The 25,041-nt window shown below is 58.2% G+C and overlaps 1 protein-coding gene and 1 long non-coding RNA gene across 6 annotated transcripts in view; one reads left to right on the top strand and one right to left on the bottom strand.

Annotated features, from left to right (window-relative positions):
- Positions 1-25,041, top strand: part of GNG7 (G protein subunit gamma 7) — a 97,448-nt gene that overhangs the window by 19,300 nt on the left and 53,107 nt on the right. The gene's annotated exons all lie outside the window — the stretch shown is intronic.
- LOC117801826 lies at positions 8,129-9,944 on the bottom strand. Of its 2 annotated transcripts, none has more exons than XR_004624553.1 (2): positions 9,602-9,944; positions 8,129-9,216 (listed from the first exon to the last, which is right to left on the bottom strand). It is a non-coding gene; the product is annotated as an uncharacterized LOC117801826 (long non-coding RNA). The 2 variants fall into 2 exon arrangements; XR_004624552.1 differs by having other exon boundaries at positions 8,129-8,922.

The raw sequence follows: 25,041 nt of genomic DNA, 5'->3' as shown, positions 1-25,041 counted from the left end.
CGCCAGAGACAGTCATGGTTGCCGGACCTGGGAGAGGTGCGGGTGATGGGGGGGGCGCTGGGGATCCAGGAAGGTCTCTGAGGAAGGACATCCAGGTAGACCCGCCAGGGATGGGGAGGAGCGTTGGAGGCAAAAGGGGAGGGAGCCTGGTGTTGCAGGGTGGGGACAGTCATGAGGCTCATGGCCAGGTGCCCTGGGGATGGCCCTCCGGCGGGGCTGGTCCCGTGCTTTTGATTGGGTTGACGGGCGGAGGCTCCCAGCAGAGCAGAGTCGGGGCCGCAGGGGCAAGTTCTCAAAGGGGACACTGGAGCTCGGCTTCACCCCGCACTCTGTCACAGAGACCCGGGGTTGGTGTCAGCCAAGCGCTGTCCCCCAGGCAGGCCCGGTCTCCCGGGAGCCTCTGCCTGGCCGTCGTAGGCTTGCACCTTTTCTCCCCTTCCCAGTCAGGATGTTCCTGATATGCAGATGGAGTACATGACCCCAGTCGGTGGAGAGATGCCGGGCTCACCCTGGTTTGTACCCTCTGACCTCTGGTGTCTACTGTCTTGCTCTGGTGTCGAGTGTAGCAGGGATCAGACTCAATTTTTCGTCAATACTTAATGAAGGGAGTCTCCTCTCAGGNGGGGGTTGGTGTCAGCCAAGCGCTGTCCCCCAGGCAGGCCCGGTCTCCCGGGAGCCTCTGCCTGGCCGTCGTAGGCTTGCACCTTTTCTCCCCTTCCCAGTCAGGATGTTCCTGATATGCAGATGGAGTACATGACCCCAGTCGGTGGAGAGATGCCGGGCTCACCCTGGTTTGTACCCTCTGACCTCTGGTGTCTACTGTCTTGCTCTGGTGTCGAGTGTAGCAGGGATCAGACTCAATTTTTCGTCAATACTTAATGAAGGGAGTCTCCTCTCAGGACTGTGGATGTTCAGGGCCGTGCTGGACACTGTGGGGGCTGTGCGGCATCCCCGACCCCCACCCCCTCAATGTCCGGAGCACCCCCAGTGCGACAACCACAGATGTCCCCTGGGGACAGTCAGCCCAGGTGAGAGCCACCCCTCATCCAGGCTCTTTGACAAAGGGAGGGCAGGGAGCCATGCCCTCAGGGTACAGCACCTGCTGGGGACGGGCCTGGGGACTCGTGGAGCCCCCAAGCAGCCATGCCAGGAAGGCTGCGGGACCCAGGGTCCACTGCTGGTTCTTGGTGGGAAGCACAAGGGCTGGGAACTGTGCCTTCCAGGGATCAGGCAGCCAGAAATAGTGTCTGCGCTGAGAGCTTCGCACACTCCAGCCTGGGAACTGGGACCTGCACAGCCCCTCGCCCTGTTGCTCAAACACTTCCGGTGCCGACACAGTGCCCTGAAGTCTGACCGGCTGCTTCCAAAGTCGTTTCTATCATTGGACCGAGGCAGGGGGTCTCAGCGGGGCTGGTTCTGCCTGCAAGACACGGGGCCATGTAGGGACATCTGTGGTCGCCACAACTGGGGGTGTTCCTGGCACCGAGGGGTGGGGCCACAGGTGCTGCTCAGCCCCCACAGCACCCAGGACGCTCCCCAGAGAACGCCCCAGCCCAGTGCTGTGTCTGGCCTCTCGCTAGCCCTGAGATTCTGTGATTCTGGTCCCCGATGTCACAGGATGATGCCAGGATATTGGCGGGGGCCCCCTCTGCTCTGTGGTGGGTGGGGAGTCATGGGGACGCGGGTTCACTGGCTGTTCACAGTAATGCCTCCTGTTCTGGTGTGGGCCGGAGCTCCTGTGCCACCTGCGTGAGCCGGCCGCCTGCGTGAGCCGGGAGCCTGCGTGAGCGGGTAGCCTGGGTGAGCGGGGAGCCTGGGTGAGCCGGGAGAAGCTGTCCTCTGCAAGAGTGGGGTGGGGGGCACGGTGCAGACACCTGTGACGCTTCCTCAGGGCCCTCCCATGGCCGCCGAAGGTCCTGCTGGCAGCGGGCTGGCAGGATGTCAGCAGGCTGTGGCGTGGCCGTGGCCACTGTGGCTGTGTGCCTGGGGCTTCCAGGAAGCTCGCCTACACCCGGAGGGAGCCTGGGGGGAGGGCGCCCTTTCCAGCAAGCTCCGGGTGGGGCTGGGACAGGCCGAGAGGTCAGCTCCTGCAAATCTGCCCCAGTGTCCAGAAGGAGCGGTAGGTCCCACTTCCAGGCCACCATGTAGGCCGGCTGAGTCAGGGCTGTGTCACGTGCAGAAAAGAAAGGCCAGTTCAGCAGCAGGCAGAAGCAGCCCAGAAGCTTCGTCAGGTCACGTGACTTCCCTGGCAGTGTGCCCCCCTCCCAGTCTCCTGAAGACTAGAGCCAAACACCTCAAAGTGGTCACTTGGCCTGTCAGCCTCTTTGGCCTCGCTCGCCACCCCCTCCCCTCCCACACATTTGCACGAGCTGCCCCGTGGGCCACCTTCCCTCCAAATATCCCACCCCTGCCCCTCCCCTTTAGGGTCTTTGCTCCGAGGTGCATTTTCAGCCAGACCTCTTTTCTCCGGCTCATCTTGGAACCCCACCTCCCTCTCCCCACTGCACCCGTCCTTCTGAACTGCCCCAGTGCCACCAAGTGAGACGATCTCTGTTTTCCATGAGGGTTTGTGTGCGTGTGTACCTGCCCTGTATAGAACGTGCAACCTATTTAGCGTTGCCTAGACCAGGTTTGCGAACCTTCCCCGGAAAGGGCCAGATTTGGTGAATGTTTTCGGCTTTGTGGGCCAGACTGTCTCTGTCAAGACTACTCAGTTGTACCCTTGTAAATGAATGGGCCGTGTGCCAATAAAACTTTATTTACGAGGGCACCCCCCCCACCTCTCTGAGCCATGGTTTGCCTACCTCTGAGTCAGAGGGTTTCCTCCAGAGACCCATCGTGATCCCACCACATGGGGACATTGAGTCGTTTTGGAGGCAAACTTTCAAACTTTAGAATTTGTGTCAGATGACTAGGGAACGTAAAGTCCTTTGGGGGTCGATGGGATCCCTTAACGCAGAGGGGCTCCCCGGGGGACGCAGGGCCATGTTCGGTGATGTGTGTGGTTGTCGCAACTGGGGACACTGAAGGAGTGGGGGCTGGGGTGCTGCTCAGGGAATAGCTGACCTCCACGTCCGCCGTGCTGGGGACGGAACCCTGCCTTCCTGCATATTCGGGTATAGCATGTGGTAGGTTTGCAGTGCTCACGTGTTGGGTGGCCCATCTGTGAGAGGATCTCACCTGCCAGCACCTTCCGTGTTCTCTGACAGTGCCCCTCACGGCCAGCAGGGCAGGCTGGGCTTATCCTGTGACTACCGTGGGGGAAACTGAGGCTCAGAGCCAGGCCCGCAGCCCCAGCCCTGTGCTTTCTCCAGCTCCCTTTCCACAGTGTGGGGGTCTGCTCACGGTTCTTCGCCCCAAGAACACTCCTGTCACGTTCTGTCAACTCAGGTCAGCCCCTGAGCCGGCGCCAGCAGCCTCGCAGCGAAGAACGTCAGCAGGGCCTTGCCGGTACGGGGGGACGGGGACCCACGGGGAGCGGACGTGGTGGCCCTGCTGTGTCTGCCCGGGATGCGTGGTGGGCCTTGCTGCTGCCAGGCCGGGCATAACCACTTTCAGGAGTGCCCTGTAAGGGTGTGGGGGGGCAGGAGGCACCCATCTCTTGAGAGTCTCCACGAGGCCACGCCTGTGGCAGGTGCGGATGCTTGTGCTGCTGGAAAACGAGCAGTGCACCTTGGCAGCGCACTAACGCGCCAGGGGTGGCTGCCGTGGAGGATGGTTTGCAGGTAAACACAGGTTACCAGGTGACCCAGCATTTCCCGTCCTGGGTCCACACCCAAAGGAATGGAAAACAGGTGTGCAAACAGCAGCACACTTCGCAACAGCCCTGAGGTGGGAATGACCCCAGTGTCCCCCACACGTGGGCACGTCCCTCAGCTGCAAGCAGGAGTGAGCCCCCACACACACTGCCCCGGGGACGGACCCCGAGCCCACGACGCTCAGGGAGGGAACCAGACACAGAAGGCCACATGGCGTGTGCGTCCACGTGTGTGACACGTCCAGAGCAGGCTCCTCCATGGACGGGAAGGGGGCTCGTGGGGGCTGGGGGCTGGGGGGTGAGTTTCCTTTTGGGGGGATGGAATGTTCTGGAACTAGATAGAGGTGTGGGTTGCACAGATGCCACTGAATTGAACAGTTAGAATGGTAGCTTTCGTGTTTTGTGCATTTTAACACACAGAACCTTGTGCGGGGTCTCCAGCATTCCACCTGGTGCCCTGTGACCTGGCTTGTGTGCAGTGCAGACCTCCTCCCCACCTCCCTGGATCTCCCCAGCTCTGGGCTGGCTCCCAGTGTGGTTCCCTGCCCCTGAAGCCCTGGGGCTGTGCCCGGGGGGACGGGGCTCCACAGGTGGTCTCTTGTGCTGCTGCTTTAGAAGTCACCCTGGCTGCAGCCTTCTGTCTGTCCGCGTCTGTCATCTTGGTGGGAGTCTTCTTAGCTCAGCAGCAGAGCACACCCCCCAGCTCTGCAGTCGGAGTTAACTGGCATAGCCCAGAGTCTCAGCACTACAGGGCAGCTCGTTCACAGTCCTGGGCACTGGTGGGGGGGGTTCAGCGGCATCACTGGCCCCACCCCCTCGACGCCAGGAACAGCCACGGATGTCCACAGGTGTCGCCCACGTCTCCTGGGGGCAGGAGCGCCCCAGGCTGGGCCCAGGCTTCAAAGCAGACACCCGGGAGCTGGGCACGTCCAGCCCCAGCCTGGGTGGGAGGGGAGGCCCCACACCCAGGGCCCACAGATGCAGTCCATGGCCCACCAAAATGTGTTGATTTTAACTTCTTTTAAAATAAGTGAACAAGGGGCACCTGTGTGGCTCGTCCGATTAGGCGTCTGTCTTCGGCTCAGGTCATGATCTCAGGGTCCTGGGATGGAGTCCCACATCGGGCTCCCTGTGCTTCTCCCTCTGCGCTGCCCCCCTCCCGCGCTCTTTCTTGCTGTCAAGTAAATAAAATCTTTAAAAAAATAATAAAATCAGCGAACAAAAAGTGACTAACATACTAGTGAATGTTTAATAACGAACCCAGCCTGGTTTATATTCACCTTTACCCAGATGCAGTTCTCGAATATAATCTCCCATATTGTTGTGTGGACGGAGGGGCTACAAAGCCAGACGTGCTACCCGCCAGCCAAAGTTCCCACGTGCTGCTGCTCCAGGAGAAGCCGGGAGGGGGAGGGTCCTACTTAAGGACCTTTAAAACAAAATCCAGAAGCAGAATTTTGGGGCAACAGGTGAGCCCTCCTGGTGGGATGTCCCTCCTGGGACAGACCCGCCTCCACCCTGGGCCCATGGACCTATCGAGTGCCTATGTTCCCATCCCAGGCACAGTGGCCTCTGCCCGGGCTGTGCCTTGCCCCGTGGCCGAGCAGGTGGGGTTTCCTCCAGCCCTCATTCCCGTGCTCTGCCAACGCCACCCAGCCCTGACAGGGGGCTCCTCCCAGGTGGGAGGACAGGGGCTGCCTGGATAGTTTCTGCTTCCAAGAAGGGACATTTGGTTCCAATAAAAAAACAAAAACAAAAACACCTGTGCAGAGTTTCTGACCCAGATGACTGTGCCCAGGGACCACGGGGCCATGTGTGGAGGCATCTGTGGTTGTCACGACTGGGCTGCGCCTGGCATCCAGGGGTGCAGGCCAGGGATGCTCCCCCCCCACAGTGCCCAGGACACCCCAAAAAGAGTAACCCACCCCCATGTCAACAGTGCCAGGATGGGGAGACCCTGCATTCCTTATTTTGGGAAAATAAACCAAGTTCAGTCCCTGCTCATACTAGACACAGAACAAACCCCAAGGGTCGCACCGTATAAACGAGCGTCTGTGAGTCACCCCACTGAGCGTGTGTAGTTAGATGTGTGCAGTATCCTGGGACCTCAGGAAACTGGTGGTCGCAGAGCGCAGCGTCCTGGGGGTCAGGGGTCTCACCCTGCCACAAATAAGTGCAGGTTTGCACGGCCTCCCTCTTCATACACCGGCCGTGCAGCCGTGGCCGCCAGGTGGCAGCACAGCCCACCCCACGGGCTAGTGCTTCTGGCTCCGGGTTCCTGCATCCCAGAAACACCGCAGTCTAGACACCCTCCGGCGGAATTCCTGTCCCCTTGAGTCAGTCTGTGCAGAGACGTGCGTGATCCCGATTCCCAGTCGTCATCTCCCACTGCATTGTCGATGCTCTCACCAGGGGCCAGATCACTGGACGGAGTGGCTCCCTAAGGGTCTAGGCGGGGTGGCCGGGGCTCAGCAGCAGGGGGGCCGGCGGGGAAAGGGAACCCGCCCTGCATTGCTTTCACACCAGCATGAAATGCCACCAGGGCCAGGGATATCTTGCGCCAGCTGCTGCCTGGCTCTGGTTTTGAGTGTCTGCCCTCTGCTGCCTTTTGGGAATGAGAGTCTCACTGAGCGCGCAGGAGACAGGTGTGTGCACCCCGGGCTCCCCAGAAACCCAGCTGTCCTGGGAGGAATGTGCCCCCAATGTGCTTTCGTCCCTCTTGAAATGGGTCAGCATCTTGCAAAAGTTAAGGCTGGTTTTTGCCGCGTTTCTTAGGCCACCTGAGCCACCCCTGGGGCCGGGCCCCTTGCCAGGTGCACTTCCTGAGGCGTCGTCCTCTTGATCCAACCAGGGGAGTGTCTGGGGGTTTGGGGTGGAGACCCAAACACTGCTGGATCCTGTCAGACCTTCTAGGGTATTAGCCCCGTGTCTCGGTCTCCCGGGGTGGCTGTACCAAACTGCCATAACCTAGATGCTGAAACGAGGGAAATGTATCTTCCACCGGCTCCGGAGCCGTAAGTCCGAGAACAAGGGGTCCTAGTGCGGGTTCCTGCTGAAAACCTGTCCCAGGCCCCCCAGCTTCACGGGGGAGGGTGTCACTGGTAATCTCGGCATGCCTTGGCCCATAGAAGCGTCACCCCCATCTCTGCCCCATTGTCGCGGGGCTTCTCCCTGCCTGTCTGGGTCCACATGTCCCCCCCCTTTTTTTTTTTAAAGATTTTATTTATTTATTCGACAGAGATAGAGACAGCCAGTGAGAGAGGGAACACAAGCAGGGGGAGTGGGAGAGGAAGAAGCAGGCTCACAGCGGAAGAGCCTGATGTGGGGCTCGATCCCACAACGCCAGGATCACACCCTGAGACAAAGGCAGACGCCTAAACCGCTGTGCCACCCAGGCGCCCCAACGCATGTCCCCTTTTTATAAGGACACCCGTCATTGCTTTAGGGTCCACCCTACTCCAGTGTGACCTCACCTGAACTAAGTACCCCTGCGACCACCCCATTTCCAAATAATTTCCCGTTCTGACCTGCTGGGCACTAGGATGTCAACACGTGAATTTGGGGTGGGGACACAGTTTAACCCATAACACCCCTCTGGGCCCCACACTGGGGAGGAGCACTGGTGGCACCTCCTGCTTGCTGTCTGGGGGCAGGAATCCCACCCAGGCCAAGGGCGGGGAGAGGGCAGGCTGTGGGAGCAGACACAGACCTGGTTGGTGCGCTGACTGGGCTCGGCCCTGGGCCACGCGGGACTGAGGGACGTCCCCGCTGGTGCCTTCGGCAGAGCAGATCATTTTCTGAGAAAGGGCTGACCTGCTTCCTTGAAGCCTCCCCTGTGGCAGGTGGCGGGAAGCTCCCCGAGGGGGCTCTGCTGAGTTGTGGACGGGCCGGTGGCCTCCTCCCCTCCCCTCCACACGTGTCCAGAGGGACACTAGCCCTCACCAGCACGTGCATCCTGCTGCACGTGTTTGGGGGGCCACCTGCCCTAAGCCCACTTCTTTGGTAAGTTGGTCCTAAGGGCCCTAAGGCTGAGACAGAGACTGGCATTCCCTGAAAACCGACCCCACCAGCAGCAGAGGCTTTGTCATGACCCCTGTGTTGTCGACAGGGAAACGGGGGCTGAGAAAAATAACACGCCAGCCCCCACCCACTCCCCTCTGCCTCGGGACCAACAGACAACACCTCATTTCCTGTAGGGCCTTCCGGGTTGTGCCGGCCCCTTCCTGGTCCAGGGCTGGGGCCGGGTGCGGCCAGTGGGCACTCACCCCACGGGCACAGCCTGAGGCCACACCGAGAACCTCAGGGATCAAGAGAAACAGCAATTTAACATAAAAGAAAAAACTTGTGATAACGTTAACTGACTCATTCCAGTTTGTTTGAATTTGATTTTATGTGAAAGTAGAACATTGTAACAGAACACTATTTGTTATTTCCATTAATAATTCAAAGTCAACGCGAAAGCCCACGATGAACCAAATTTCAAATCGTGAATGAAGCGCGGACAGGGTCGGGCACCCAGGTTTTCCTCATGGTTCAGGCTCCAGCCTGGTTCTCACGGCCTGGTTACCAGTCCTGTTTTGATTTTAAATGTCAGCATTTCATTCATCATGGATTTTCTGCGTTCATTTTGATTTTTTGCAACTCAGTTCCCTCAATGTTTGGGTTTCGGGCGTCCCTCTGGTCTCGCGCCCGAGTCTCATGGCCGTCATGCAGGATCCGCAGTGCCTGTCACCTGAGGGCGTGCAGATATCCGTCAGACGCAGACGCATGCATGCCTGCACACGGCGTGATTGTGCTGCTGGGACGCCAGGCGCGCGCGGGGCCAGTCACGAGGCCTGCTCTGGGCCGTGGAGGGACAGCAGAGCTGCAGAGGGAGCCCGCTGGCCCTGAAGCTCCAGTCCTAAGAAGGTCCCCAGAAGAGCTGCAGAGATGGTCAAATAAGGATGCACACACGTGTGTTCCCAGCAGCACGATTCACAGGAGCCAGAAGGTGGAGACAGTGAAGGTGTTGCCACACACGGGCAGGTCACTCAGCCAGGAACAGGAAGGCGCCCACACACGCTGCCCCGGGGGCTGACCCCGAGCCCACGACGCTCCGGGAGGGAACCAGACACAGAAGGCCCCACGATGTGTGAGTCCACGTGTGTGACACGTCCAGAACAGGCCTGTCCACAGATGGGAAGGGGGCTCGTGGGGGCTGGGGAGGGGGGGCTGACGGCCAATGGGGATGGGGTTTCCTTTTGGGGCGATGGAATGTTCTGGAAATGGTAGAGGTGGTGGTTGCACAACTGTGAATACACTCAATGCGACTGAGATGTTCCCTTTAAAATGATTCATTTTATTTTATGCAACTCTTATCTGAATTTTTTTAAAAATGTGGGCAGGGGCGCCTGGGTGGCTGTTAGCATCTAACTCTTGATCTTGGCTCAGGTCTTGATCTCCACCCAGCATGGAGCCTACTTAAAATATAAATAAAAATTTTTTTAAAATTCTAAGTAGGCAGAAGGAAGTGTGGCTTTAGGTCGGGCATGTGGATTTCACCGCGTTCACAGGCCTGTGGGCATCTGACGGCGGCCTTGGTGCTGGCCGAGAGGGTGCTGGCAAACCGCAGACCTGGGCGGCCAGGGCCACCGTGTGCTGCACTTTCGCTTGCCCCAGGAGGGACTGTGGGGCTCGCCCCCATGGCTCTCTGCAGGAGCAGCAGATGCTGGGGGAGGCCCGGATCACCTGGACCGGATAGCAGGTGGAAGCGAGGGGAGCTCTGCCAGGGTCTCCGCCTCGGGACAGCACGGGTGTGCCTGCGTCTGGGGACACCTGAGCCACTGCCTGTCTCGGAGTACAAACCTGCGTCACTGGGGAGCTTCTCGTGCTGTACGCTCAGCGCTGGCCCGTCCGTGCGCCTCCGCCGGGATCTCCATGCTCCGTGTGTGCGTGTGCGCGCGCGCGTGTGTGCAGAAAGCCTGCCCGGCCCCGTCTGCTGTTCCAGCCTTCAAGCCTTGCGTTGCACGGTGTCCGGGTTTCTGTTTCTCACAGGGCAGCTCGTGTGTGGGCAGGGCCTGTGCTGAATCATATTACTCTCTTGTTTCGGTTTTCCTCCTCCTTCCTCAGCCCCACCTCCTCGCCACCTGCGGCCAACTCCGTGCGGTTTGCTCTGTCATGGAGGCAGCCAGCAGGCTCTGCCTGACCTTTCTTCTCAAATGCCATCTGAGCTGTGAGCCTCCTCCAGGAGGTGTCACAGACCCCCGCGGGCTTTCTGGGTGCTCTCTGGCTGCCGGCCAGGAAGGAGCTGGTTGCGCTGCTGTCGGCTGCGGCTCTGCGTTTCGCTGACCCCGGGGCTGCTCCCCAGAAAGCCCGTCGTGTGTGTTTGGTGGTTACACACCACGCCAGGCCGGCTCCCCTGCAGCCGGCGATGGCACCGCTGTGTCAGTGTGACAGGAAGGGGGCACTGCCGGTGGGGTCCCCAGGGCCAGGCCAAGCCCCCATGGGAACCTGACTCCATGTGGACTTTATTTCCCAACTTCATTTTAAAAAATATTGCTACCATTTGACTGTTTTTAACATGGAGGACACGTGGGCCCTCAGCACATTGAGAGCATGGGGCAGCGATCACTGTCGCAGTGCCGTGGAGCAGTGGGCTTCCTCACTGGCCAGACGGGGCCTTCCCTTCTTTGCCCCCAGACATCCCCAGCTGCCCTCCCCGCTCCTGACACAGGTGCGCCCAGCTGCCAGGCAGGGGAGCTCTTCCTGTGCGCACACACGTGGGCCCTAGGAAGACTTTGTGCTCAGAGAAGAAAGGCCCCCAGAGATAGCAGGTCCTAAATCCCTGGAACCTGGGAATGTGGCACCTGATAGGACCACGGTTTTGCAGGTGTGACTAAATTAAGTCTTTTGAAATGGAGGGATTTTCCGGGTGCAATCATAAAGTGTCCTTGTAAGACAGAGGCAGAAGGAGATTTGACACATGGGGAGATCCTGTGTGACCACAGGCAGAGACCAGGGACACGGCCACAAGCCACGGGGCGCCTGGTGCCAGGAGCTGGAGGACGCAGGAAGAACCCTCCCTGGAGCCTCCGAGGGAGCTCGGCCCAGCGACACTGGTTGACCTCTGGCCTTCAGAGCTGCAGGAATCAGTGTGTGCTGTTCTAAGTCACCAGATCAGTGCGATTTGTTACAGCAGCTGCAGGAACCATCGGGCTGCGCGGAGGGTTTGCATTTCCATAGCTGTACCAGAATTCGGCTGCTCTCCTGGGACCCTGGGGCCTGCTGTTTCTGGGGGGCAGGAACCCACCGCGGCTGTTCTCTTCCCCCCGCTGTCCTATGTTCCTCTGGGGAAAGCATCCTGACAGGCCACACTGAATGTGGGGTACCCCTGAATGTGGGGTACCCCTCGGGTGCGACATGGGGGGCGTGGGAAAAGGTGTCCGCACCACGGCTCGGAGGCACGGGGCCGAAAACTTGCAGCCGCTTAAAACAGAGGGGCCCCCGACTGCTGGGTTCAGTTCGCGCACCTGTGAACTAGATCAGGCAAGACAAACTGGACTCCCTCTCGGCCCGGCGCCCTGCGAAGAGCTCAGAACTCTGCACAGTGAAGACGAGCACGCTTACATAACGCTCCCGAACTCTGCTGCTGCTCCTGACTGCCTCGCCCGCTCACGCTCCCCAGGTAGCTGGGCTCCGGATTCCACCATCGCCGGCGAGCCTGAACCCTGCCCGGTTTTGTTCTGTCTCCGCTCCAGGCTCCGGAAACATGGCCCTGAGTTTGCATTTCTGAGCCCGGGACTGTCCGGCATTTGCAGCCCAGAGAGCCACCACCAGCCCCCTCCAGCCCCGCGGAATGGGGAGAACACAGGTGCGCCTGCGAACCTCAGCTTTGCCCTTGGTGCACCGCATCTCCCTCTTGGGAAGCGAGGAAGGTGGGTAGCGCACCGACCCTCCCGGAGCTCATGGCAGGACGCTCCCCCAGGCCTTGTGCCTTCCCCCCTGCAGACGCCCTGGACCCTCAGCCTCTCGGCTCCGCTGTACCCGGTCTGGGCTCCAGCCTTGATTTAGTCACTCCCTGCGCGCCCTGCACTTCTGGCTCCAGCTTCTCTTGCCCTTAAGCCCTCCCAGTTGTTCCCCATCGTGCTGGCTATAAAAGGCAGTTTTGATCGAGGAAAAAGGAGGACATGGGTGGCCTGCTGCCCGGACCGAGATCAGCTTCTGCTTCTGCCTTGCCACCCGGTGTCTGGGATTAATTTGGATTCCCAGAATACCGCTGGAGGCAGCACATGCTGTTACGATTGCGTAGTGGCTCCCGCTCAGCTGCCCCAGGCCCCAGCCCAAGGTGTCCCCGCGCCCGCCCGCCCGCTCACCGGCTCCGCTGGCTCGGCGGGGGGGCGGGGGGGTGCTGGTGGAGCCTGGAGCCCTTGCAGGCAGCTTCCCCCCTGCAGAAGGGAGGCAGTGTCTGCTTCAGGGAGTATGGGGCGCCGGTGGAGCAAAGCCAGGGCGTGGGACGGGGAAGCCCGGGTCAGAAGCCTGGCGTATCTCAGGGCTCAGCAGGCTTCCTCCCCACACAGGTCTCCGAAGGGCTCCCTGCAGCTCCAGGAGGGAGCGCTAGGGCCGTGGGGCTTCCCAGCACCCTTTCTCTTCCTGGACAGAATCTTGCACCAGGTTGGTACGGTCGGCTGCCCGGCTGCAGGGGCCTCTGCTGCTGCCCAGCGGTGGGGACGTGGCGAGGAAGAGGCCTCCAGTCCCTGCCCCAGAGAGCGGGTGGCGGAGCAGGGGCAGCAGACGGGAGGGTGCACGTGCTCGTGTGTCTGCGGCTGGCGTGGTGGTATCACACACGGAGCCTCGATCGTCTGGAATGGTAGAAATGGGTCCTGGGACCAGAACCTTTACAAGTCACTGGAATAACGGATCCAGGAGCTCTTGCGCTGCTCACCTTGTCTTATAGGTGAGAAGCCAGGAAATCCGTTTGGATTCTGTTGGCCCAGATCCCACAGCCCGTGAGCAGCTGGGACTCAGGGTCCCGACCCGCAGGGCCCGGAGCGCGTGCTCTCAGCTGCTGGGAGAGTGCTCCTCTGATTAAGGCTTTGAAAAGATTAGCATTGAGGGAAGGCAGAACCTGTGGGCTATGGTGAGCCAGCCCTGCTCCGTGAGTCCGACTTCCAGGGGCTTTCCCTCCCGGGATGGGACAGTCTGCTCTTCCCTCACCTGCACGTGGAAGCAGATGGCTGGCATAGAGGGCCATGTTATCGCAAGTAGTAAGAGCAGGGACACTGGTCACACCCTGCAAAGCTCTTCCCCGTGAGGGTTCCTGCAATGGGGCTGGATGGGGGACTGCGGTCCGCGCCGCCTGCCTGACTCTGGGCACAGACCCCGCCCCTGCAGTCGCAAATGGTGGGTGGGAGTCAGACCCTGCTCTGTGTACAAAATTTGTCTCATGTTTGGTTTTGGGGGGGGTATTTTTTATTTTTTATTTTTATTTTATTTTTATTTTTTTGAAGATTTATTTATTTGACAGAGAGACAGCGAAAGAGAGCACAAGCAAGGGGAGCAGCAGAGGGAGAGGGAGAAGCAGGCTCTCCGCTGAGCAGGGAGCCTGATGCGGGGCTCCATCCCAGGACCCCAGGATCATGACCTGAGCTGAAGACAGGTGCTTCACCGACTGAGCCCCCCAGGCGCCCCTCATGTTTTATTGTTAACCTAGCTCGCAACCCCGGATTCCGTGCCACTGCACGTGCCAATGATGACACTCATCTTCACTCCCCCAGGACGCGATGGTCCGCCCCTGGTGGCAGCCCCCCGAGTTTCTGCGAATCGGATCCCGTGCCAAATACATCAGGAATATTCCTTGAGGGGTGAGCCCCACCCGCAGGCTCTCGAGCGCAGAAGACGGCTTTGGAAGGCCTGGAACCCCCAAGAGCAGGTGCTGTGTTCAGCTCTGTCCCCGCCTCGCTCCTGTCTCTCTAGTTCTTGCTGACGTGTTTCCAGTCAGGGCCTTTCTCGAGGGGACACAGACTGAGAAGGGCAGTTTGTTGCTCATGTCCCTGCAAAACTGTGCCTCATCTTCGCCACCGTCTGCTCGTGTGTCCCTCGCCCAGCGTGGCTGTGGCGTGGGCCTCTCTGGGAGCAGTCACAGCACAGGGCTCTGACCTGCCCAGGACTGCAAAGCTGGGGAGCGGAAGCCCCTGATCAATCTTGCGGGAGATGCAGCGTGTGCTCCTCAGACTGAAAAAGGACAGTTGCTTGCTCAGGTGTTGTGAGTTCCAGACCAGGGCTCTCACCCTGGGAACACAGGTGGCATCTGGGACGTCTGTGGTCGTCACAACTGGGGGGCTCCTGGCATCGAGAAGGGGGCCAGGAATGCTGCCAACCCCCACATTGCCTGGGGTGTCCCACCCCAAAGAATGACCCAGCACCAAATGTCCACAGTGCCCCAGGGAGAAGCCCATTCTAGCAAGTTCCTAGCCCTTGGGGTCTGAGATCTGCAGGTGAGGCCTGGTGCTCCCACTTGCACTCAGCCCTGGGAGTCCTTGTGTCCCGGGTCTTTCAGTCAGGGAGTTTCTTGTTGTTTGGGGCTCCCAGGAGCCCCCTTCATTGGTGACAGACCCTTCATACCAGGATTTCCATGTTGCCTTCTAACTTGGACATGTTACGGACCTCACCTGAGTTCAGAGAGGTGCCCAAGCTTCCCTGACTTTGGGACCCCTGGGAGACGGAACAGCTACATGCAGGGCTGCCTCAGGGGCTGTCCACTCAGCTCCCACCGTCTGCGTCCTGGAGGCCGGCAGGGCCACACTTTCTCCGCTGGAAACCCTTGAGATGCTTCCAGAAACCAGCCTGCTTTATTTGGATTCATCAAGGAAAAGGTGGGCCCAGTGCTGTATTTATTTTGGTGTAATCGAAACCTCAGATCTCAGCGTGAATCTTCACGAGGACAGACATTCCCCAGGTCAGCGAGGGAAAGTGCAGTGCTCCCCAAGGTCAGCCCAGGACAGCAGGCGGGCCGGCGGCCATCCAGCAAGGTGCCACGTGGTGTTCTGTACCACAAGTACGCCTGGAGGGCACGCTCCACCGCACACCTGGCCAGCTGCAGAGCCCCGCGGCCTGGGTCTTCCCGGCCCAGAAGGGACCCCACTTCCTGCAGTGTCCCGTCTCTCCCTGCAGCCCCTTCCTCACCCACACCCAGTGGAAACTACGCTGGAAACCCAGCTTCCCATTTTTGGAGATGTTTCTAGAAACTAGATATCTTTCCAGCTGGAGGTGATATGACCTTTTAGTTCAGCTTCGAGTTTTTTCCCCTTCACTGCAAGGAAAGAATACAGAAGCGATACTGGTGCGGTGTAAGGCCGTGCTTTCTCAGCCTTGTTTCTCTTTCTCGTGACCACCCCCTTTGGGGACTTTCTTTTCCTGAACGTTCATCAGAAAACACACAGCCAGCCGCGGGTGGAAGCGCATCGTGCCTCCAGATGCCCCGTGTTCGTGTGGCCCTGCTAAACTCAGCTGTAGACCACTGGAGGCTGCTCACGACTCGCAAGAAGTGAGGTCCCGGAAAGCAAAAAGCTGAGAAGAAGATTCTGTGTACGGGAGACCCGTGGGAGGTGAAGGGCTCGGGGATGCCGTGTGTCTGTTCGCATACCTGTACCCACTGCGTCTGACATGCTCTAAGAGCAACACCGTTGTCGCCTCCCCGAGAGTTGAATCTCGCACCCGCTGTGGATGTGTTAATGAATACATGTAACAGTATGGGCGCGAGGAAACGGAAATCTCCCACGGCAAACCCCGTTCCCCAGATTTAACCCGCACCGACGGTGTGGGCGGGGTGGACAACCGTCCAGTCCAGCGCTGGCCACAAATTGTCATGATGAGACTTAGGCTAGTTTCTTGGTTTTCCTGCATCTCAGCTTCCCCGTTCATACAAAGGGATGATGGGTGTGTTTGGGGGGTAGGCTAAGAGCCATCTATGGCACGGAGCAGTCGTGAGCATTCAATTGGAGAACTTAGGGAAAAGCTAAGTCGAAGGCCTGGCCAGAGTCTGTGCTACGTACAGGCCGGTGTTCCTGCTGTCCTCGGCGCTCCCGTTTCCCCCTGCGACTTTCTCACAGGCTTTGCCCAGGCACAGGCCCCACGCAGAGGCAGGTGTACAGCAGCACCCGGTGTGCTCAGACCTGCCATCCTGAGCCTTAGCTGGGTGGCCCTGCGTGACCCGGCTTGAGAGCATAGCCTTTCACAGCGGCTCGGCTTCCGGTCGGCTCCCCAGATCTGTGGGACCTCGTTTTATGTTGACTCCTTAGCTCCAGGTTCTAAGCCACTTAGGGTGAGAATGGGGCCATGGCTACCATGCTCGGAGAAGCCCCCAAGACCCAGACAGAGGCAGACCCGAGGTGTTCCTCTGTCTCTGCACAGCTGGGTGGTGCCTGAGTCTTTCGCTGACGATGAAGCCTGAAGAGTCTGGTCTTTTAAACAACATATGTAAAATGTAAAATACATGCAGCGTAACATTTGTCATCGTAACCGTCTCCCAGTGCACAGCCCTCGGCATGAAGCACACTCACCCCGTCCTGCAGCCACCCCACCCTCCGTCTCCAGAACGTTCCGTCTCCCCACACGGAGACTCTGTCCCCAGGAAGCGGATTCTCCACCCCCGGCCCCAGCCCTGGCTCCCACCAGCTCCTCTCTGTCTGTGTGGACGGGACTCCTCTGGGGACCCCCTGGGAGTGGGGTCCTGTGGGATGTGTCCTTCTGGGTCTGGCTGCTCTCGCTGAGCCCGGTGTCCTCAGGGTCCCTCCACGTCGTGGCCACTGTCAGGCTCCCTTCCAGGGCTGGCTCGTGTTCCAGCATGTGGATGGACCGCATGGTGTGTCCTTCATCTGTGGACAGACACCTGGGCTGCCTCCCCTTTAGGCTGCTGTGGAGGGTGCTGCTGTGAACACGGGTGTGCAAGGATATGTTCAAGTCCCTGCTTTCCATTCTTTTAGATATATACCCACCCAGAAGTGGAATTTCTGGACCCTATGGTAATTTTATATTTAGTTGTTTTTTTTTTTAAGATTTTATTTATTTATTCGACAGAGATAGAGACAGCCAGCGAGAGAGGGAACACAGCAGGGAGAGTGGGAGAGGAAGAAGCAGGCTCATAGAGGAAGAGCCTGATGTGGGGCCTCGATCCCATAACGCCGGGATCACGCCCTGAGCCGAAGGCAGACGCTCAACCGCTGTGCCACCCAGGCGCCCCCTATATTTAGTTTTTTGAGGAAGCTTCATAATATTTTCATAATATTTTCCACCAGTCTTGTTATTTCTGTTATTGCCTTTTTGTTTTTATAACAGCCGTCCTAATGGCTGTGAAGTGGCATCTCACTGTGGTTCTGACTTGCGTTCTCTAATGATTAATGGTGCTGCGTGTCTCTTCATGTGCTTCCTGGCTATTTGTAGGTCTTCTCTGGAGAAACGTCCATTTGGGTGCTCGTTTTAATCAAACTGTTGCTCATTTAATAGTAGGAGTTCTTTATGTATTCTATATACTAATCCCTTATTGGATATATGATTTGCAAACATTTTCTCCCATTCTTTGGGTTGCCTCTTGCTGTATCGGAAATGTCCTCTGATGCACAAAACTTTTAAATTTGGAGCGCCTGGATGGCACAGTCCGTTAAGTGTCTGACTCTTGGCTTCAGCTCAGGTCATGATCTCAGGGTTGTGAGATCAAGCCCTGCATCAGGCTCTGCACTAGGCATGGAGCCTGCTTAGGGTTCTCTCTCTCCTCCCTCTGCCCCTCCCTTCCACTCATTCTCTCTCTCTCTAAAAAAAAAAGTTTCTAATTTTAATGAAGTTCAATTTATTTTTTCTTTTGTTTCCTGTGCTTCTGATGTCATGTCCATGAAGAATGTACTCTTCGTACACTGGGCTGAAAAGAGTGCTCTGTGGTTCTCCTCCCCAGAGTCCATCACCCAAGTCTAATCATGTGAGAAAAGCATGAGACAAACCCTAATTGAGGGACTTCCTACAAAATTCCTAGCCAGTCCTCCTCAAAACTGCCCAGGTAGTGAAAAACAAGGAAAATTTGAGAAACTCTCTCAGTCCTGAGAGACCTAAGGAGGCACGATAGCTGTATGATCTGGGTTCTCCAGAGAAACAGAACCAACAGGATATACAGATCAATAGAGCTTTTATAAGGAATTGCCCCAGGCAGTTAGGGAGGCTCAGAAGGTCCGAGAATAGCAGTTGGCCTGCTGGAAACCCCGCAGGGCTGATGGAGCAAGTCCCGGTCTGAGTCCAAGTCCAAAATGCAGGACAAGGCCGGTGTAAGCTGGACAGTCGGACAGAGAGCACGTTCTCACAGACTCCACCTCTTGTGTTCAGGCCTTCAGTGGGTTGGAGAGGCCCACGCTCACGGGGGAGGGCGGCCTTCGTGCCCCGGGCCGCGGACTCAGGTGGGTCCCTCAGACACGCCACTCCGGTGGACACATACAGCTAACCATCGCCACACGTGTGTGCAAAACAGAGTCCTGTGTGGGCTCCTACGGGAGAAAAGGATGTTGGGGAAATACTAAAGAAATCCGAAGGAAGTATGGGTTTTAGTTAATAATAATGTGTCAGTGTTGGCTCAGTAATCGGGACAAACGTACCACAGTAATGCCGGGAGTTTGTAATAGGAGCGGCGAGAGGTGGGTCTGTGGGAACTGCACTATCCTCACCATTTTTCTGTAAGCCTAAAAGGATTCTGAAAACCAGAACTATTTTTTTTTTTAACTAATAATTGACAGAAAGGGGGAGCGAAGAAACATGCCAAGCAAATGCAACACACAGGCCTCGCTGGCTCCGGATTTGAACAAACGAGCCGGGAAAAGACGTTCTTGACCATCAGGGCCCTTTGCTCACAGACTGGGGAGTAGACGAGAATACCCTCGTGAATTTTGGGTGCAAGAGTGGCGTTGTGGTTACACGACGGGGATTCAGAGATTTCAATGCCTAGAGCAACACTGAAGCATGTACGGGTGAAGTCACGTGCTGTTTGGATTTGCTTTAAATGCTCAGGCACAAACGGACGAGAGATGAAGTGAGAATGGCAGGGTCCAGGGGAGCTGGGCTGGCTCAGTCGGGGGGCTTGGCGTGCGACTCCCAGTCTCGGGGTGGTGAGCTCTAGGAACAGCCCAAGAGTCATAAAGAAGCAGCAGAGATCGTGTTTTTCTCTTAAATGCCAGCCTGGGCTTCAGTAGAGCGAGGTCTGCCCTGAAGCCGTCCAGGCGGGGTGGTGTGGGAGCGCTGGGCGGCAGCCTGCCTCCTGAACGTGCCCCGGGGTGTGCAGGGTGCCCCCGCCACACCCCGTGTGTGTTGCCGGCAGCTCCCAGGAAAGAAAGCAGGGCAGAGTGGAGGTGGGGAGGCTTGCTGGCAAATAGTGGAGGCACGTAGGAGTATTCCTCACAAATCCAGAAAGGCATGGCGGGGAGCCTTGATTATTTCTAACCTGTGCGTCATCCATTCCCACAAGCTCTGTGAGCGTGGAGTGCTTGTGTGTGAGGCAGGCATGCTGTGCGGGATGCTCCCGTGTCCTCAGACAGACGAGGGTTGCTAGGTTACCGGGAGCGTCAGGAAGCCAAGGAGCGATGTACTTACCGTTGCAGTCAACTTTGCAAACATAAATAGGTATTGACATTTACGAAGGATAAGAATAGTGTTGGACGGTGGTTTGCAAGCCCTGGATTCTACTTGCTGTTCTGCTGATTCTCTTCCATGGACCGTGGATGGTGTGGGGGGAGGTGGAAGGGTGGATGGACAGATACAGACAGACAGGACTGGTGGATGGATGGACAGATAGGACAGGTGGATGGACGGACGGATAGGACAGGTGGATGGACGGACAGATAAGACAGGTGGATGGATAGATGGATGCAGACAGACAGGTCAGGTGGATGGATGGACGGATAGGACAGGTGGATGGATGGACAGATAGGACGGGGATGGATGGATGAATGCAGACAGACAGGACGGCTCTGCTGGCATGTAATTCGCATGGCCAACACTGCTAAGCCTGTTTCCTCTTCTATAAAATACGTGAACGTGATTATGTGCTTGACAGAGTGAAACTGAACGCTGACCTCCTCTTCGTCCCCTGGTCTGTTTGTTCCATAGCGCTTCTAATCTTTCTATTTTATGATGCATTTAAAAAACCAATGCACTCGAAAAATCCATTTAGATTAAGGGCCCGACCTCTTGATAATGTTGTTGCCTGTCATTTATTTTCTAACACCTTATTGAGATAAGATTTACACTTATAAACTTCACCCATCTTAAGTGTAGAATTCAACAGTTTTTAGTATATTTGCGGAATTCACAACCATGACCCCCATCTCATTCCAGAACATTCCATCACCCCAAAGGGCACCCTGCCCCCATCAGTGGTCACCACCCTACCCCTCCCCAGCCCCCAGCCCCCACGAGCCCCCTTCCCGCCTGTGGGTGTGCCTGTTCTGGACGTGTCACACGCGTGGACTCACACATCATGTGACCTTCTGTGTCTGGTTCCCTCCCTGGGCGTCATGGGCTCGGGGTCGGTCCCCAGGGCAGTGTGTGTGCAGCCACGGCACAGGGCCCAGGGGTGCCAGATCCACGGCCACGTCCCGGGAGGAAGGAGCAATTCGAGAAGTAGAGATGGGAACGGTGCGGGAAGGTCGAGAACAGGCCCGAGACTGAGGAGCCGCAAGGAAGAGGACCCGGGAGTCGGCCGGCCCTGGGAACAGCATGGGCCCTCGTGTCACAGCGCAGCAACCAGGCCGAAGAATGGTACCGTGAAGCCAAGGGGGCCTGGAGGGAAAGATGCCCGCTGCAGAGTCTGGGGGGTGGCCGGCTTCACAGAGCACTAGACCCCAAGTTTGGGGTTCCCACGACACGACTGCTACGTCAGCAGGCAGTTTGGAGCGAAGGTCAGAGGAGGATGGAGAAGAAATACAGCCCCAGATGGGACGACGTTCCCACAGGGCTGGCGTCCAGCTCTAGCTGTCCTCTGTCCCCACCCTGTTCCCAGTGGAGGAACAGGCCCTTTGACCGCCCTGGGCAGCTGTTGACTTAAAAAAAAAAAAAAGGCAAAAAACAACAACTCTTGACGTGCTTTGTGAGGTCTACAACCTGTCCCCGTGCAGAGAGCCCACGTGGCATGATCTCCGCGCGACTGGTCAATCTGATGCCCTTCTAGCTGATGGGGACACAAAGGCCAGGCGTGGCTCAGCAGGACTCCCGTCACCCGGCAGCCCCTCCCACACCCCCGCCACACTGGGGAAAGGCTGCGCCCTGCATGCCCGCGAGGTTCCCAGGCAGCGTGTTGTACGCTGTGTGGCTGCTGTGAGTTTTTGCCCCTGCCGCACCAGATGGCGTCGTGTGCAGTGCAAACGTGGTTCTCTGGCTTCCTCTCCCATCTGGAAGCCTCTTATGTCACCTCCTGGCCCAGCCACCCTGGCTGGGATGTCCAGCATGACACTGAGCAGTGGGCACCCCTGCCCTCCCCGGGTCTGCAGGCTTTCGTCGTGGGTACAAGCGTGGCTGTGGCTTCCGTGGAGGCCCTCCGTCAGGTTGCAGAACTTCCCTTCTGTCCTGTTTGAGGAGTGTTTTTGTGACGGGGGGGGGGTGTAGAGATTTGTCCAGTCTTTGCTGCACCCGGGGGCTTTGTCCGTTGTCCTGTTGGCACGATGTGGCACGTTGACCCGCCGCGCGTGTTAAACCAACTGAGCGCTCCCGGGACACACCCCAGGTGGCCGTGGAACCCGCTGTGGGTGCCGCTGGCCCCGGCTTGCTGTGTCCTGCTGAGGACTGTGGACACGGGGTCAGTGCGGTGGGGAAGGGCTAGCGTTGAGGAGGAGGGGGGCTGCTGGGACAGCAGGAGGGCATCGTGACAGTGGGGGGACATGAACCTACGTGTGTGCACAAGTTGCCTAGAGAGACACACACAGATCGTCGCATAGACTCTGTGCATTGTACCGACGTCATCTTTCTGAACATTTGTTCGGTTATGGTACTAACTATACGCAAGTCATCAGCTTTGGGGGAGGCTGGGCCGGAGCTCCACTACACTTTTTTTTTGCAACCTATGAATCTATAATGATTTCAAAATGTAAAGAAAAAAAATTTTAAATAGAAATTAAAAGCAAAAAGGATGTCGGGGAGCTGAGTGGAAGCGTCTGGCCAACCCCAGGCAGTCTGAGCAGGCCCCGTGGGTGGCCCTGGTGCAGCAGAAGGCAGGCCTCCCTGTGGTGGGCCCTGGGCCTGGTGTGGGATGCTGTGGACACTGCTGCCTAGAGACAGCGCAGGGCTCAGCCCCAGCGCCTCCTTTTCCTGGGCCCCTGCAAAATTGGAGAGGTGATGATCGCACCGATGGTCCCGTGTCATGTCTGGTCACTTGTGAGCGGGGGGTGGGGGGGGCAGCCACTTCATAATGTCCAGATCCCTGGAGAACCACCCCCCACCCCCAGCTGGGCCACAGACACCCCCCCCTTCTCAATGCAAGTCCAAAAAGTGAGAATGCATCGGTGGGTTTGTGGATTAATATGTCCCTCCCTTCCCCGCCCCCTGCAGCTCCTATGCAGCCTTCTCTTTTTAAAAGTCACCTCCTGACCCTCCCTGAGGGAAATCAGGACTCCTGTACATGCATTCGTGACTTTCTGCACTTTTCCTTCAGACCTGGCATCCTGGTTTCTGATTCTGTGTTTGCGGGATCACACGCTTCCTTATGGGACTGTGAACTTTACAAGGAGAGGTCGGATCTGTTCCCTGTGCCCCACTCATGCCACAGCACTGTGAACGTGTCTGTGGGATGAGGCCTTGCCGGCGTCCCCTTCACCAGGTGTCTGGCAGTCCCTGGCCCCTGTGGTTTTTTGCTTCAGAGTGCAGGAAAGCAGAGGCTGGTGAGGACCTGAACCCTGATCCCCAAAGCAGGGTGTGGCCAGGCCTCCCCCCGCCAGGTGGACACCTTAGCTCAGCTCTGAGCCTTGCTGCCCAGACATCTTGGATGTTGCTACTTGAAGCTTAAGGCAGGGTCCCTCCCCGCTGCTCCACCCCTGCACTGCTTACACGGGGCCAGGCCATTCTCTGGTGGGATCCTGGGTCCTGGGGGGAGGTCTGAGCAGCATCCCAGACCACCACTCCTCGGTGCCAGTAGCGCCCCAGTCGTGGCGACCACAGACGTCCCCAGACATCACCTGGTGTCCCCTGGGGAAGGAAAGAATTGTGCCCAGTTGAGAATCATTGACTCACGGCAAGGAGATCCTCCCTGTGGATGATGTCTTGTTTAAAGGAAAATGGGCCGGAGTGGGATAGGCTGAGGGGGCCTCTCGGGTCAGAAGGGTGAAGGCACTGCTTTATGAAGGAGGGAGATGCAGAGGACGTGGCCGCTCAAAGGCTGGAGGCGACAGGGAGCATGGTGGTGCCTGCTGATAGTGTGCCTGAGAAATGCCAGAAGTCTTTATACAAAGAGGAAGTGACATGTCTCGTGTCATCGAGAGCTGCCAGCCCACCCTGAAGTCCGCTTCATCGAGAGGCGGGCGGACTTCCTGTGAAGGGCCAGGCAGACAGCAAATATTTCCAGCTTTGGGGATGAGGTCTCTGTTGCCAACGATTCAGCTCAGCCTCATGGCCACTGTAGTTATTTGTAAATGGATGTGCGTGGCTGTGTTCCAATAAATAAAACTTTATTTATAAAACCAAACAGTGGGCCAGATTGGGCCCACCTGGCCCACGTACTTTGCCGACCTCAGTTGAGTCTGTAGTAGCTGCCTTGTCTGGTCCTGGGAACGAGCACTTTGGTGAGAATCATCTGAGTCTCTCCTTCTGCCAAGTGTGGGTGAGCGAGTAGCAGGATTGGCTGCTTCCAGAAGCTCAAGGTGGCGGGCGCGTGTCCGGGAACCATTCGTCTGCTAGAGAATTGCAGATGTGCTGTTCACCAGCTGCAGACATGGCGTTCGGGGCCTGTGGTGTGAAATGAAATCAATCTCACAGTGGCCATTGACTCCCCCGTCGGGGCTCATCACTGTGGGGGTGTCACGGCTTCCAGGTGCCCTCCGTGGGCAGAGCTGGGGAGTCCCCACATGGACGGGCACGTGTGCGTGCCCGTGACCACTTCTCACTGGTCTGTCTCACGTCTCAGCTCTGTGTCTTCCGTGTATGTGCGTACGTGTCACCCGGGCACGTGTCTGTCCCCCACTGAGAAAGCTGCCCAGCGTGCACGTGGAGCTCCCACTAACAGTCCAGCCCCTCCCAGTTCATGCCTGCTTTCCCTCCGTGTGTGTGCAAATGCCGTCCCCGGCCATGCAAACAAGCCTCTGCCTCTCCCCGGCTACTTACTCTCTTTGCCCCATGACACCCACCCCCAGATCATGTCAGCTGCCCCCCCCACTGCCCGCCACCTCTGCCCCCTTCGCTGCTGGGTGGGGGGACCCTACCCTGGCCCTGTGCCAGGGTTCAAGAATGGGGGGCTGTTGCCTGGACGTGTCTTCCCTCCTGAAAGTACACTCAGTGAGCAGAGTTGCCGAGGAGGTGAGGGAGCCATTGGTTAAGTGCGTGCTGGCCCAGGGTCAGCTGCACAGTTCAACACTGTGGGGGGGGGGGTCACTGGAAGGAGGGACACAGGGGTAACCAGCTTCCCTTCCACGTACTCTGTAGCGAGGGTCCCCGTCCTTATCTGGGGGGTGGGATCTGCACTCTGAGGTCTCTGGGAGGGAAAACACAGCAAACAGCTCCCCAGAGACCAGCCAGCCGGAGCCCATCAGCAGCCTGCCCCTCCCTGACTCCAAGTCTCCATGACCTCGGTTCCCTCCGAGGCCAGAGCCTGGGCGGAGAGCCCGGCATCAGCCACCCACTCCCGACATGGTTCATCCCGACAGCGACCCCGTTCGCGGGGGCGAGGACTGGCCGTCACCTAGCCCTCCGGGGCTCCAGGCCACACCTGGGGACCCCATGGTTGTCAGGACTAGGGGAGCTCCTGGCATCGAGGGTGGGGGCCAGGGATGCTGCTCCGCCCCCAGAGAATGACCCAGCCCTGTGTCTGCAGCGCTGGGGGAGCCCGGACTACAGCAGGGACTGTGGGCCGGACTCAGGTCTCGGGGAGGTGGCGGCGTGGGGGGAGGCCTGAGGCAGGACCCCTCCGAGAACAGAGAATGAGTGGAGGGGACAGTGCCTGGCGAGCAGGGTGAGGGGACATGGGAGGGAGGCCAGCAGGATGGGCGAGGGGGATGCGGGAGGGAGGCTTGGGGGAACGTGTCAGAGAACCTGGACTCGGGAGTGTTCCAGGCACTATCCAGAGGGGACGTGTGTGTGCG

This window comes from Ailuropoda melanoleuca, chromosome 4, assembly GCF_002007445.2.
Source record: "Ailuropoda melanoleuca isolate Jingjing chromosome 4, ASM200744v2, whole genome shotgun sequence".
NCBI classification, from domain to species: domain Eukaryota; kingdom Metazoa; phylum Chordata; class Mammalia; order Carnivora; family Ursidae; genus Ailuropoda; species Ailuropoda melanoleuca.
This window is presented reverse-complemented; position numbering and strand designations above follow the sequence as displayed.